The sequence below is a fragment of the Theropithecus gelada genome, chromosome 16 (assembly GCF_003255815.1).
Source record: "Theropithecus gelada isolate Dixy chromosome 16, Tgel_1.0, whole genome shotgun sequence".
Classification (NCBI taxonomy): Eukaryota; Metazoa; Chordata; class Mammalia; order Primates; family Cercopithecidae; genus Theropithecus; species Theropithecus gelada.
The window spans coordinates 3497684-3511711 of NC_037684.1; the positions used below are offsets into that span (position 1 = coordinate 3497684).

General features: G+C 39.3%; 1 protein-coding gene across 2 annotated transcripts in view; it reads right to left on the reverse strand.

Moving 5' to 3' along the window:
• The window catches only part of SSH2 (slingshot protein phosphatase 2), a 303418-nt gene that overhangs the window by 272245 nt on the left and 17145 nt on the right, over window positions 1–14028 (reverse strand). The gene's annotated exons all lie outside the window — the stretch shown is intronic.

Sequence of the window (14028 nt, forward strand, 5' to 3'; positions counted from 1 at the left end):
TAAGAACAAACTCTAAATAAAATGTTTTCTCTCTAAGATGAAATTTTTTACTTAAGAGTTAGATCAGGATAAAACTCAATCACTATCAAGATAAATTCCTGTTTCTAAACAAGTGACAAGTTGTATTTCTCTGTTGCAAAGCCTCACAGTATAACAGGATGTGGGCATACCTAAATTTTAAGTAAAAATTCTAAGTAGTCAAAAAGGCAAACATTAGAATATTCAGGAAAATCCAGCAATATATGCTCATGAATACAATATAGGTTTGTTGAGTCTAACCATCCCATTTCACAGACGTTCTCTGACCTCTGATTAACAAGAAATGGTTCCTCCTCTAAACTGCTAAAAGAGAGAGAATGAACTTTAATCTTACTAATATGTCTCAGTGTGTTGAGGCTCCTTCCTTCCTTCCCCTCTCTCTTCCTCCCTCCCTCCTTCCTTCCTTTTCTTTCTTTCTCCCTTCCTTCCTCCTTTCCTTCCTTCCTTCCTTGTTAAGAGAGTGTCTTTCTGTGTCACCTAGGCTGGAATGCAATGGCATGTGATCATAGCTCAATGCAGCTTCGAACTCCTGGGCTCAAATGATCCTCTCACCTCAGCCTCTCAAGCAGCTAAGACTATAGGCACATGCCACCATGCCTGGCTAATTTTAAATTTTTTTTTTTTTGTAGAGACAGAGTCTCCTATCTCTTGCCCAGGCTGGTCTTGAACTCCTGGCCTCACGGGATCCTCCTACCTTGGCCTTCCAAAGTGTTGGGACTACAGGCGTAAACCACCCTGTCTGGCCATGGGCTCTCTTTTTTTATAGCAGCTTGGCCTATTCCTTAACTAATAAGGCAGAAATGGCAATGAATGTATACTACTTTCTGAAAGATATGATACATGAAACTTAAAAATTAATTTCCAAAATTCATATTTGATATGCTGTAAGGTCTCTACTCAACTGCAAAGTAAAATACAAGCTCATATAGATGCATAAAAGCAACCTTTGTTATGAGTGTGTCATAACCACTTTAAAACAGCAACCCCTTGAATGTTCACCTTAGATTGTTTTCTAGAATCCTCATCACTATGGTAGCCATATGCCCTAGTCTGCCCATCCTAGTTAACACTTGTTGCACAGTGAAATGATCACTAGCATTCCTTTTATTCCATTATTATCCTGGTTTGAATAGCAAATTATAAGTTCACCCTATCTATCATCTACTTTCTGTTGCCCTTAAAAAAAAAAACCCTCAATAATTTGTCTTTTCATTCTGGAGGTCAGTTTCTATCATTTATCATCTTTAATACCTTTAGGAAAAAAAGGTATCCAGTTTTAACTACTCAGTCTCTGAGAGTAAGTGGTTAAAAATACTCTTCAATTTTACTATTAATATGTCTCTTTGCCCCTCCCTTACCCCCATATTTGCTGTGAAAGAACACTCTTGCCTTCTTTAGCCCAGAAATTTTTTAAAAAGGAGATCATAGAGGCATCTAGGAGAAGTAGGAAAAATGGACAAATTCTATATTAATTTTCCATGGTGAATACTTTTTGAGACTATCTCAAGGTAAAAGCAGAGAATTCAATTTAAGTTATAAAATAATAAACTGTCCAGGCACAGTGGCTCACACCTGTAATATGAACACTTTGGGAAGCTGAGGTGGGTAGATCACTTGAGGTCAGGAATTCAAGACCAGCTTGGCCACCATAGTGAAAACCTGACTCTACCAAAAATACAAAAATTAGCTGGGCATGGTGGCAGGTGCCTGTAGTCCCAGCTACCCAGGAGGCTGAAGCAGGAAAATTGCCTGAGCACAGGAAGTAGAGGCTGCAGCGAGCCAAGATGGTGCCACTGCATTTCAGCCTGGGCAAAGAGCAAAATTCTGTCTCAACTTAAAAAAAAAAATATATATATATATATTTATATATTAAAAATATATATTTAATATATATTTATATGTACAAATATATATTAAAATATATATACATTAAAAATAAACTAATATTTCTTTTTTAACCAACACAACAGAATATATATTTTTAAATGAGTTCTCTTCAAATAGTCATTTTGAGAAGTTGTATGATATACCACAACTTGAAGCATTTTCAGAATATCTGCTTGGAAACTGTGTTTAAGCCAGTGCATGATTTACAAAAAAAAAAAAAGTCATTTCACTAACTTATAGATAAGCCTATTTTTACTGCCTTTCCTTTACTAAAATTATTAATTTTGTGAATAATTCTCCATGGCCGAGAGCTCCTTCTCTGTTCTGCATCTCCCTGATAAATCCCTTAGTCTTTTGATGTGCCATCTGCCCCAGTGTTATGTATCAACCATTCCACTACAGTTCTGAAAGCAGGAACTGATTATTCTACTCTTTTTCCCCTAGGGGCTGAAATATGAAAGACACTCAATTAAGATGTTTGAGATTGATTAATTAATATTCACCAAATATGGGTACAAGTTATTTTTGGCTATTTCCAAAAATCAAATTCACCTTCAAAGGAAGATTTGCTACCTTTGGAAATATTTAAAAGAACTGAAGATGATGCCAGAAAAAGGAGCTCCAAAGATGCCAAACAAATGTTGCATCATTTGCATAAATACATTGTCCAACATATACCCTCCTGAGACTGAACCAGGAAGAAAATGAATCCCTGAATAGACCAATAACGAGTTCTGAAATTAAGGCAGTAATAAATAGCCTACCAACTAAAAAAAAGCCCAGGACCAGATGGATTCGCAGCTGAATTCCACCAGAGGTACAAAGAAGAGCTGATACCATTCCTACTGAAACTATTCCAAAAAATTGAAAAGGAAGGACTCCTCCTTAACTCATTCTATGAGGCCAGCATCATTCTGATGACTAAACCTGGCAGAGATACAACAAAAAAAGAAAACTTCATGCCAACATCCTTGATGAACATCGATGCAGAAATCCTCAATAAAATACTGGCAAACTGAATCCAGCAGCACATCAAAAAGCTTATCCACCATGATCAAGTTGGCCTCATCCCTGGGATGCAAGGTTGGTTCAACATATGTGAATCAGTAAACGCGACTCATCACATAAACAGAACTAAAGACAAAAACCACATGATTTTCTCAATGGATGAAGAAAAGGCCTTTGATAAAATTCAAAATCCCTTCATGTTAAAAACTCTCAATAAACTAAGTATTGAAGCAACATACCTCAAAATAATAAGAGCCATATATGAGAAATCCACAGCCAATATCATACTGAATGGGCAAAAGCTGGAAGCATTCCACTTGAAAACTGGCACAAGACAGGAATGCCTTCTCTCACCACTCCTATTCAACATAGTATTGGAAGTTCTGGCCAAGGCAATCAGGCAAGAGAAAGAAATAACAGGTATTCAGATAGGAAGACAGGAAGTCAAATTACTTTTGTTTACAGATGACATGATCATATGTCTAGAAAACTCCATTGTCTCAGCCCAAAAGCTTCTTAAGTTGATAAGCAACTTCAGCAAAGTCTCAGGATACAAAATTAACGTGCAAAAATCGCTAGCATTCCTATACAGCAACAACAGGCAAGCAGGGCTAAATCATGAATGAACTCCAATTCACAATTGCTACAAAAAGAATAAAATGCCTAGAAATACAGCTAACAAGGGAAGTGAAGGACCTCTTCAAGGAGAACTACAAACCACTGCTCAAAGAAATCAGAGAGAATAGAAACAAATGGAAAAACATTCCATGCTGATAGATAGGAAGAAACAATATCGTTAAAATGGCCATATTACATAAAGTAATTAATAGATTCAATGCTACTCCCACTAAACTACCATTGACATTCTTCATAGAATTAGAAAATCTATTTTAAAATTTATATGGAACCAAAAATGAGCCTGAATAGCCAAGACAATCCCAAGCAAAAAGAACAAAGCTGAGGCATTATACTACCCAACTTCAAACTATACTACAAGGCTACAGTAACCAAAACAGCACAACACTAGTACAAGAACAGACACATAGATCAATGGAACAGAATAGAGAACTCAGATATAAGACCACACACCCATGATTGATGGTGGCAACTGCTCCAGTCAGCCTGCCATTACTTGCCCAGCAGGGAGGTGTGGCTGGGGCTGCATGCTCCAAGAAGTAAGCAGGAGCCCTGCTTCCTGGGTGAGGCTGCAGCCACCCAAGTTGTAGCTGTAGAATCGAGCCTCCTTGTGCTTTTGGGGAGCTGGGAGGAGGCAGGAGCCATCACTCCTCAACCCGGATGTGCCTGCCCCTGCTGCCTGGCTTCTCCCTGCTGTCCACAACTGCTCAGATCTCGGAGTAAAGTCAGGAGAGCCTGAGTGTCACTGAACAGCAGTGGGAGGCAGACACAGTTCCAGGTGGAAGGGGGCGGGTCCCTGGTAAGGTCCCTCCCTCAGGCCAGGGAGGGCCTGTGGGCTGGGGGCTGGGCTGCCAGTCCCATGGACCAGAGTGGAAACTGGTGCCTTTTCCAGGACTGCCCATGGGCCAATCTGCATGCACTTCCTCACTTCTGAGGCCCATAAAAGCCCTAGGCTCAGCCAGAGCTGAGCAGACAACCGAACCGGATGACCAGCTGTAGAGAGGAGCTGCCCTCTCTGCTGAGAGTTTCAGAGACCTGCAGAGACCCCCAAACAACCTGCCTGCAGAAAGGAACTACCCTCTCCAGGGCTTCCTCTCTGCTGAGAGCTGAACACTCAATGGATGACCCTGCCTGCCTACAGAGGGGAGCTACCCACTGCGGGTCTCCTCTGAGCAGTTCTAACACTAAATAAAGTTCCTCTTCATCTTCTTCACCCTTCACCTCATTCTATCTCATTCTTCCTGGATGGACAAGAACTCAGGCAAAGGCACCACTGGCCACAGAGGTTTCCGAAAATTGACACCCCAAAGATCCTGTAACACAACCATCTGAACTTAACCTGACAAAAACAAGCAATGAGGAAAGGACTTCCTATTTGATAAACGGTGCTGGAAGAACTGGCTAGGCATATGCAGAAAACTGAAATTGGACCCCTTCCTTACACCACATGCAAAAATTAACTCAAGATAGGTTAAAGACTTATATGTAAAACCCAAAAGTATAAAAACCCTAGAAGAAAATCTAGGCAATACCATTCAGGACATAGGCATGGGCAAAAATTTCATGACAAAAACACCAAAAGCAAGTGCAACACAAGCAAAAACTGACAAATGGGATCTAACTAAAGTGCTTCTGTGCACCAAAATAAACTATAATCAGAGTGAACAGACAACTCATAAAATGGGAGAACATTTTTGCAATCTATCCATCTGATAAAGGTTAATATCCAGAGTCTACAAGAAACTTAAACAAATTTAAAAGAAAAAACACAAACAATCCCATTTAAAAAGTGGGCAAAGGACATAAAAAGACAATTCTCAAAAGATGACATACATGTGGCCAATAAACATATGAAAAAAAGCTCAACATCACTCATTGTTAAAGAAATGCAAATCAAAACCACAATGAGAAACCATCTCATGCCAGTCAGAATGCTATTATTAAAAAGTCAAAAAACAGATGCTGGTGAAGTTGTGAAGAAAAAGGAACATTTTTACACTGTTGGTGGGAGTGTAAATTAGTTCAACCATTGTGGAAGACAGTGTGGCAATTCCTCAAAGACGTAGAGGCAGAAATAAAATTTAACCCAGCAATCCCATTACTAGGTATATACCCAGAGGAATATAAGTCATTCTATTATAAAGATACAAGCACACGTATGTTGACTGCAGTACTATTCACAGTAGTGAAGACATGGAATCCATCTAAATACCCATCATTGATAGACAGGATAAAGAAAATGTGGTACATACATACCATAGAATACTATGCAGTCACAAAAAGGAATGAGATCATGTCTTTTGCAGGGACGTGGATGGAGTTGGAAGCCATTATCTTCAGCAAAGTCATGCAGGAACAGAAAACAAAAGACTGCATGTTCTCACTTATAAGTGGGAGCCGAGTGATGAGAACACGTGAATACATGGTGCGGAACAACACATAATGGGGCCTATTGGGAGTGGGGTGGGGAGAGGGAGAACATCAGGAAGAATAGCTAATGTATGCTGGGCTTAATACCTAGGTGATAGGATGATCTGTGTGGCAAACCATCATGGTACATGTTTACCTATGTAACAAACTTGCACATTCCTGCACATGTATCCCTGAACTTAAAAGTTGAAGAAAACAAAAAAATACATTGTCTATTTTCCTTAGGCACTAGAGAACAGTCTTTCGAATATATAAGCTCTGTTATGTTTGTTAAAAGAATCTGTCCATGGCCTAGAGCTCCTTAACTGAAATCTTCCAAATAAAGAAAGAAAAAACTCAGTCCAGAGCCAAACTGGCTACTCATCATCAATATCTGGCCTTAAAAGTGTTCTTACTTTTAAAGACTCTCTAATTCTTCTCTCCCAGATAAAACTGCCAATCAATCAGTGGCAAAATGCATCAACCCTGACAAACCTTTTTTTTTTTTTTTTTTTTTTTGAGACAGGATCTCACTCTGTCACTCAGGATCTGGGTTTCAGTGGCGTGATCATGGCTCACTGCAGCCTTGACCTCCTGGGCTCAAGCAATTCTCTCACCTCAGCCTCATGAGTAGCTGGGACTATGGGCATGTGCCACAACCCTGGCTGTTTTATTTTTTGTAGAGATGGGGGGTCTCACTATGTTGCCCAGGCTAGTCTTGAACTCCTGACCTCAAGTGATCTTCCCACCATGGCATCCCAAAGTGCTGGGATTTTGGGTGAGCCACTTTGCCCAACCCTGATAAAACCTTAATTGCTTTATAATCCTTTCCCTAAATTTTTCACTAAATGTTTCCCCAAGGCCAGGTAATCCATCTGTAATGATAGTACTTTGGGAGGCTAAGGTGGAAGGATTGCTTGAGTCCAAGAGTTCAAAACCAGCCTGGGCAACATAATGATAACCCATCTCTCCAAAAAAAAAAAAAAAAAAAAAAACTAAAAAATAAATTAGCCAGGTATGGTGGTACACACCTGTCTGTAGTCCTGCTACTCAGGAGGCTGATGCAGGAGGATCACTTGGGCCCAGGAGATCAAGACTGCAGTATACAGTGAGCCATGATTGTGCCATTGCACTCCAGCCTGTGCAACAGAGGGAGACCCTGTCTCTTAAAGAAAAGTTTCTCTGACGCAGTGGCTCATGCCACTGTAATCCCAGAACATTGGGAGGCTGAGGCGGGTGGATCACTTGAGGTCAGGAGTTCCAGACCAGCCTGGGCAACATGGTGAAACCCCGTCTCTATTAAAAATACAAAAATTAGCTGGGCATGGTGATGCGCGCCTGTAATTCCAGCTACTCAGGAGGCTGAGGCAGGAGAATTGCTTGAACCTGGGAGGCGGAGGTTGCAGTGAGCTATCACACCACTGCACTCCAGCTTGGGCGACAGAGCAAGACTCTGAAAAAAAAAAAAAATTGGCTGGGCGCAGTGGCTCACGCCTGTAATCCCAGAACTTTGGGAGGCCAAGGCAGGTGGATCACCAGGTCAGGAGATTGAGACCATCCTGGCTAACACAGTGAAACCTCGTCTCTACTAAAAATACAAAGAATTAGCCAGGCATGGTGGCGGGCGCCTGTAGTCCCAGCTACTCAGGAGGCTGGGGCAGGAGAATGGCGTGAACCTGGGAGGCGGAGCTTGCAGTGAGCCAAGATTGTGCCACTGCACTCCAGCCTGGGCGACAGAGCGAGACTCCATCTCAAAGAAAAAAAAAAATTTTTTTTTCACCAAATCTTAGCTTTAAAGGATTTATTATTAAAAACTATACCCTACTGTAAAAATAGCTTGAGTTTAAGTTTTAATATGACTTCTCTTATAGGAAATTAGAAAAATCTCTAAATATATTTAACTAGGAGAATTAATTTCTATGTATCTTTCCAATTAACTAGACCTGTCCCCCTTTTTACTAATAAGCAATATTTCCAGGTATCATGGTAATGCTTGTATAGCTGTAAAAATGCCAAAATCAAATTTCCATGAGACCTAGTTCTATAACCACAGTAAGATTAAAAAAAAAAAAATAAAGCTCAGTAGCTGAACTTAATTAACTTTAAATGAATAAATCATCCAATCACAGATGAATGAGTGTCAAGGGACAGTAGAAGAAAAATAATCACAGGTAAGGGAGATTACATGACATTTAAAGACTTTAAAAAGTATAAGCTAATTATAACTCAGACATTATAAATGCCATACCTTAAATTCCCATGATCACATAGTAGTGAAATTTAGCTGTTCTTACTATTAAGACTGTCATGGAACCAGGTTGTACACACAGATTCTTAGGAATTCTCAAATATAAGAGTTAAATTATATGAAAAAGTTACCAGTATTTGTTATTTCCAGTGCTTACACTGAGCAAAAAAACCAACCTATCACATCACTATGAGTCACCTTAAAACAAGATTTTCCTCCTTTGTTAGAAACAAGACAGTCTTATACCAAGCAATAAGTGATGAGGTACGACTTTACTTTCAGTAAAGTCAGCACCTGACAGCAGTTGAATAAAAGCATATTACTGTTCTTAGAGTTTTATTCTATCACTATTGTTGTTGTTATTCTTGTTGTTGTTGTTATTATTTTTAGAAATGGGGTCTCACTCTGTCACCTAGGGTGGAGTGCACTGGCATGATGACAGCTAACTGCAACCTCAATCTCTTGGAGTCAAGTAATCCTCCTGCTTCAGTCTCCCAAGTAGCTGGGACTACAGGTGTGTGCCACCACAATTGGTTACTTTTTTTATTTTTTGTAGAGACAAAGTCTTGCTATGTTGCCCAGGCTGGTTTCAAACCTCCTGGCCTGAAGCAATCCTCCTCCCACTTTAGACTCCTAAAGTGCTGGGATTACAGGCTTGAGCCACCATGCCCAGCTCACTGTTATTCTTACTTTTACATGTTGGATCCTCAAGGAAAATGTCCAAAAGGTGCACCCCTGCCCATTGTAAACTGTAAAATAAACATTTCCTTTAAGAAAAGGAAGGCCCTATTTGTCTTCCTGTATGGCAGTGCTGGAGATGCCTAGGCGATATTTATGCCTTACTCTACATATGATTCATTAACTTGAGCACTACAGTCTGACCCAAGCGACTGAATTCCCAAAATAACAAATACACGTTATTCAGAGAGTAAATGTACAAAGATTATATCATTATATACACAATACTTTTTGTCAATAGTATAAGATCTTGTTAGACATATGTGTCAACACTATAAAACAGATCATTTGTAACTGTCTATGGTTGCATAAGCTTTGGATGAAAATGGTTAACATCCTTGATGAACAACTCCCAGATGAATTTTATCATTAAGGCTTCCTGACATCTTGCATTCTACTTAATACCACTTTGTCTTTTGAAATCTTTACATTATCAACTTAAAAAAAGTATTTTTTTTGCTTTTGAAATCAAAATATTCATTTGTGTGAATGATATACTTCACAATTCAAACTGAAAAAAAATTTTGCATATTTGTTTGGCATTATGTTAATTTTGGCCCATAAATTTGGAAGCAGTTATGTTAGCATTTTCCCTTGAAATACAATTGATAATTCTATATCCTTATTTCTAAAACGGTGACATTATTCCCTTGGCCATATTCATCTCTTACAAATCTTGGCAGATGTGGCAGAAAAAAAATCATCATTGGTCCATGCTGTTGAGCCCTGGACAACCTCCATTTCTTCATCCTCAAATATCACATGGTGCACCTATGGTAACAGTAACAGTTACCATTGATTGAAGGCTTAAAAGGGCTAGTTTCTATGCTAAGCTGAGTATGCGCTGGGTAGAAAATAAATATGAATAAAAATACAAGTTATATTTTAGTGCACATGATCTTACCTGCCATTCCACTCAACAAGTGTAGGTAACAAAGTAAGCATGAGATGGAAGAAACTGTGTCCCCTCAGACAGTCTCAGTTACAGAGTTGTATGCCCAAAACCATTTACTTTGTTCTTCGTGAGGGATTTAAGAGATTTTTTTAAGGATAATTTTTACTATATTTGATTTTTGCCCTATATGCTCACTTTAGAATCCTAAGGTGGGACTTCACTGTATCACACTTGGCCCTCATAAAGACTATGTGAAGTAGTATACAACTATAAGCCCCATTCTACAGAGAAGGAAACACCAAGAGAGGTTATGCAACTTGCTTGGCAGAGACAGGATTCCAAATTAGGTTGTTCTGATTCCAAAACCTCTGCACTTAATTACTATGGCATATTGCAATGTTATATATCAATTTTCCAGATAAGGAATGGGAGGCTCAGAAAGATTAAGCAAACTTACCCCCAAAAAACACTGCTAACAAGTCTCTATACCAGGACTTAAACTCAAGCTTTCTAATTTCAAGTTCCTTGGTGATATAATGAAATGACTGATAGAAGCTAGGAATCAGTAGTAGAGTACTGAAATGGAAGGAAAATATATTGTTTATAGTGTTTACACATTGGTGACTCACTAGCTAAGTCTGGGCCTCAGATATGTTCTGTTTAGCCTTGAAGATATAGTTATTTAAATCTGCATTAGTTGTTATACAAAGTTTGACAATAGCTATTCCAAACATTCTCTCCCTTGCCGTCACTCAATGATTAAAATGGAAAGTCATATACTTGCTTGCCCAGGCTCTACTGCAACTAGAGCAGGCCATGTAACCTAGCTCTGGCAAGAGACTTAAAGAGAAATCTACTGGGAATGGGCAGTTGGTTTCCGGGAAAATTTTTGCTTCCTAATGAATGGTACAGCCATTGCTGGCACTGTACCTTTTACCCCTTTCTGCAACAAATATGGATGTACTGCCAGAGCTACAATAGCCATCTTTTATGTGCAAAAAAGCATAAAGATGGGAATCAAATACACTATTAATGGCAAAACAGAAAGATATAAACAACTTAGATCTTTATGGTACTGCTGAGCTGGTAAGTTAGTCCTGGACTATATGTATCTTCAAACTTCTTGTTAGATAAATCATAAATATTCCTATGGTTTAAATTTGGTCTTCTGTTACTTACAGTCAAAATAATTTCCAGCCAATTCAGTTGCCAATATTTAAAAATCAGAGGATTTCAGACAGGCAGAGTGGCTCACACCTGTAATTCCAGCACTTTGAGAGTCCGAGGTAGGAGAACTGCTTCAAGCCAGGAGTTTGAGACCAGCCTGGACAATACAGTGAGACCCCATCTCTACAAAAACTAAGAAAAAATAGCTGGGTATGATGGTATGCACCTATAGTCCTAACTACTCAGGAGGCTGAGGTGGGCAGATTGCTTGAGCCCAGGAGTTCAAAGGCTATAGTGAGCTACGATCTTACCACTACACCCCAGCCTGGGAGACAAAGTGAGATCCTGTCTCTAAAGTCCACTCCCACCACCAAAAATAATAATAATAATAAATAAATAAAAATAAAAAGATTCCATATAATCTGCTAATTACTAATGTTTCTTGAGATATAAGACTTTTCTGGCAACACTGGGTCTATACAGAGTCACACTGGCAGCCTCTGAAGATAGAGCCCATAGTCTCCTACTTATCACAGATCCTATTTGGCCAGCTTCACTAATGTAGGTCATCTGCCAAATCTTGTAGCCACACTTAAATGTACAACTTCCTGTATCTCAATCTAAGTCTGGTCTAGAACCCAAGTGGCCATCTGAACACCTACCATTAAAAAAAAAGAAATCTCCAGCCAGGCACAGTGGCCTGTAATCCCAGCACTTTGGGAGGCTGAGGCGGACAAATCACCTAAGGTCAGGGGTTCGAGACCAGCCTGGCCAACATGGTGAAAACCATCTCTACTAAAAATACAAAAATTAGCCAGGTGTGGTGGCGCACATCTGTAATCCCAGCCACTTGGGAGGCTGAGGCACGAGAATTGCTTGAACCTGGGAGGTGGAGGTTGCAGTGAGCCAAGATAATGCCACTGCACTTCAGCCTGGGTGACAAAGCAAGATTCCATCTCAAAAAAAAAAAAAAAAACAACTCCAATTTCTACTAAAGATGTAGTAAAGGGCTTTTACACTAGCAAAAGCTCTCCTGAAACTGCCCAAAAGATAAGCTATTCTGACCTTTATTCTTGGAGCCAAACTTTGGCAATTATTTAACAGTAAAATGGGCAATTAAAGTAGTCAATTTTCCAGTTATGAAATTCTGTGAACTACTAGGAAGTAATATTTATGAATAAATCCCAAGATTCCAATAATAATAAAGAGTCCAAGAAGTTTCCTGTATTTCTTTCTTGCATTTTTTTTTTTTTTTTTTCTGAGATGGAGTTTCACTCTTGCTGTCCAGGCTGGAGTATAATGGCACAATCTCAGCTCACCACAACCTCCGCCTCCTGGGTTCAAGTGATTCTCCTGCCTCAGTTTCCCAAGTAGCTGGGATTACAGGCAAGTGTCAACACGCTGGACTAATTTTGTATTTTTAGTAGAGACGGGGTTTCTCCATGTTGGTCAGGCTGGTCTTGAATTTCTGACCTCAGGTGATCCGCCTGCCTTGGCCTCCCAAAGTGCTGGAATTACAGGCGTGAGCCACCGCTCCCAGCCAGCTTCTTGTATTTCTTACATAGAAGTGGCAAGGCAATATAAAACCACAGCATCTAAAAGCCCCCAAGCAAGAAAATAAGGTTGTCATTTGGTAGTCTCAGTAGCAATGTAAGCTGGTACCACCACTGCACAGTCCTAGTGAAGGATTTAGGATTCTTGTATCCAAAGCTATCCAGCCAGACCTTACAAGTCACAGATGAGGTGATGTTTTGAGACATTTCAAGGAGACTGTCATTTAGGATAGTTAAACAATACAGACTTTCACTACAAGCAGTTTCAAGAAATGACACGCCTATCTCAACTGCCAAAAGACTATTTCTGGCCAAGTGTGGTGGCTCAAACCTGTAATCCCAATACTTTAGGAGTACAAGGCAGGAGAACTGCTTAAGCCAGGAGTTTGAAGCCAACCTGGGCAACACAGCCAGACCATGTCTCTACAAAAAATAAAAAAGGTAGCCAGGTGTGGTGGTATGCACCTGTAGTCCCAGCTACTTGGCAGGCTGAGGTGGTAGGATGGTTTGAGCCCAGGTGGTTGAGGTGAGCTATGATCATACCACTGCACTCCAGCCTGGGTGACAGAGAGATATCCTGTCTGAAAAAAATAAAAATAAAAAACAAACAAAAAACCCCAAAGAGCATTTCCTGTCAGTTCTTCAGACAAACATTAATAATTTAAATGAAGAGCCAATTATTTTAAAAATCACTCAACTGTGCCCAATGAGCATTAAATGAGGATGCAAATGTCCAATGCAAAAGTCCATTGCATCTCTATCTAAAAAGAATTTTAATAGCTTTAATGGTAGCTGCAGATAACAACAAACAACAGTTCTATCTTCAAATATACTTCATTACACATGACTTCATTACCATTGCCAAGATGGCCATGCCAATTTCAATCCAAGGTGTACTATATACAACTTCTCATAAAATAACATATGAGAGAAATATATATTTGACACAATTCCATAAAGACTGAAATATGTCACCTATAATAAATATGCATCAGAAGCAAAGTTATCATAATTTTTTAAAAATTAGGTGCTGTATATAATATTGTTCAGAAAGCAAAAAATTAAATCTACTTAACATTAGCAATCACTAGCAGTCACTGAACTCTCACTATGCAATAGTACCAGACATTGTGCTAAGCATTCATCTAGTTCTTGCAAGAAAGCCAACAATAATCCTATAAGATATGTATTAGAATTATCTGTACTTTACAGATAAAGAAACTGAGGCTTAGAAAAGTTAATTTGTACAAAGTCACACACCTAATAAGTGTTACAGCTGGATTTTTAACTCCAGAATCTAGCATAAGAACCTAAAGCCAACTTAACCACTATGATAGAATGCAGCCTATTTCCTGGAGAACAAGTACTTAAGACATACAAGCATTGTTAATTTGGCCAGAGTGGGAAACTGTCCTTTTGGGTCTGGATTTGGCAGGGTAGAAAAGCAT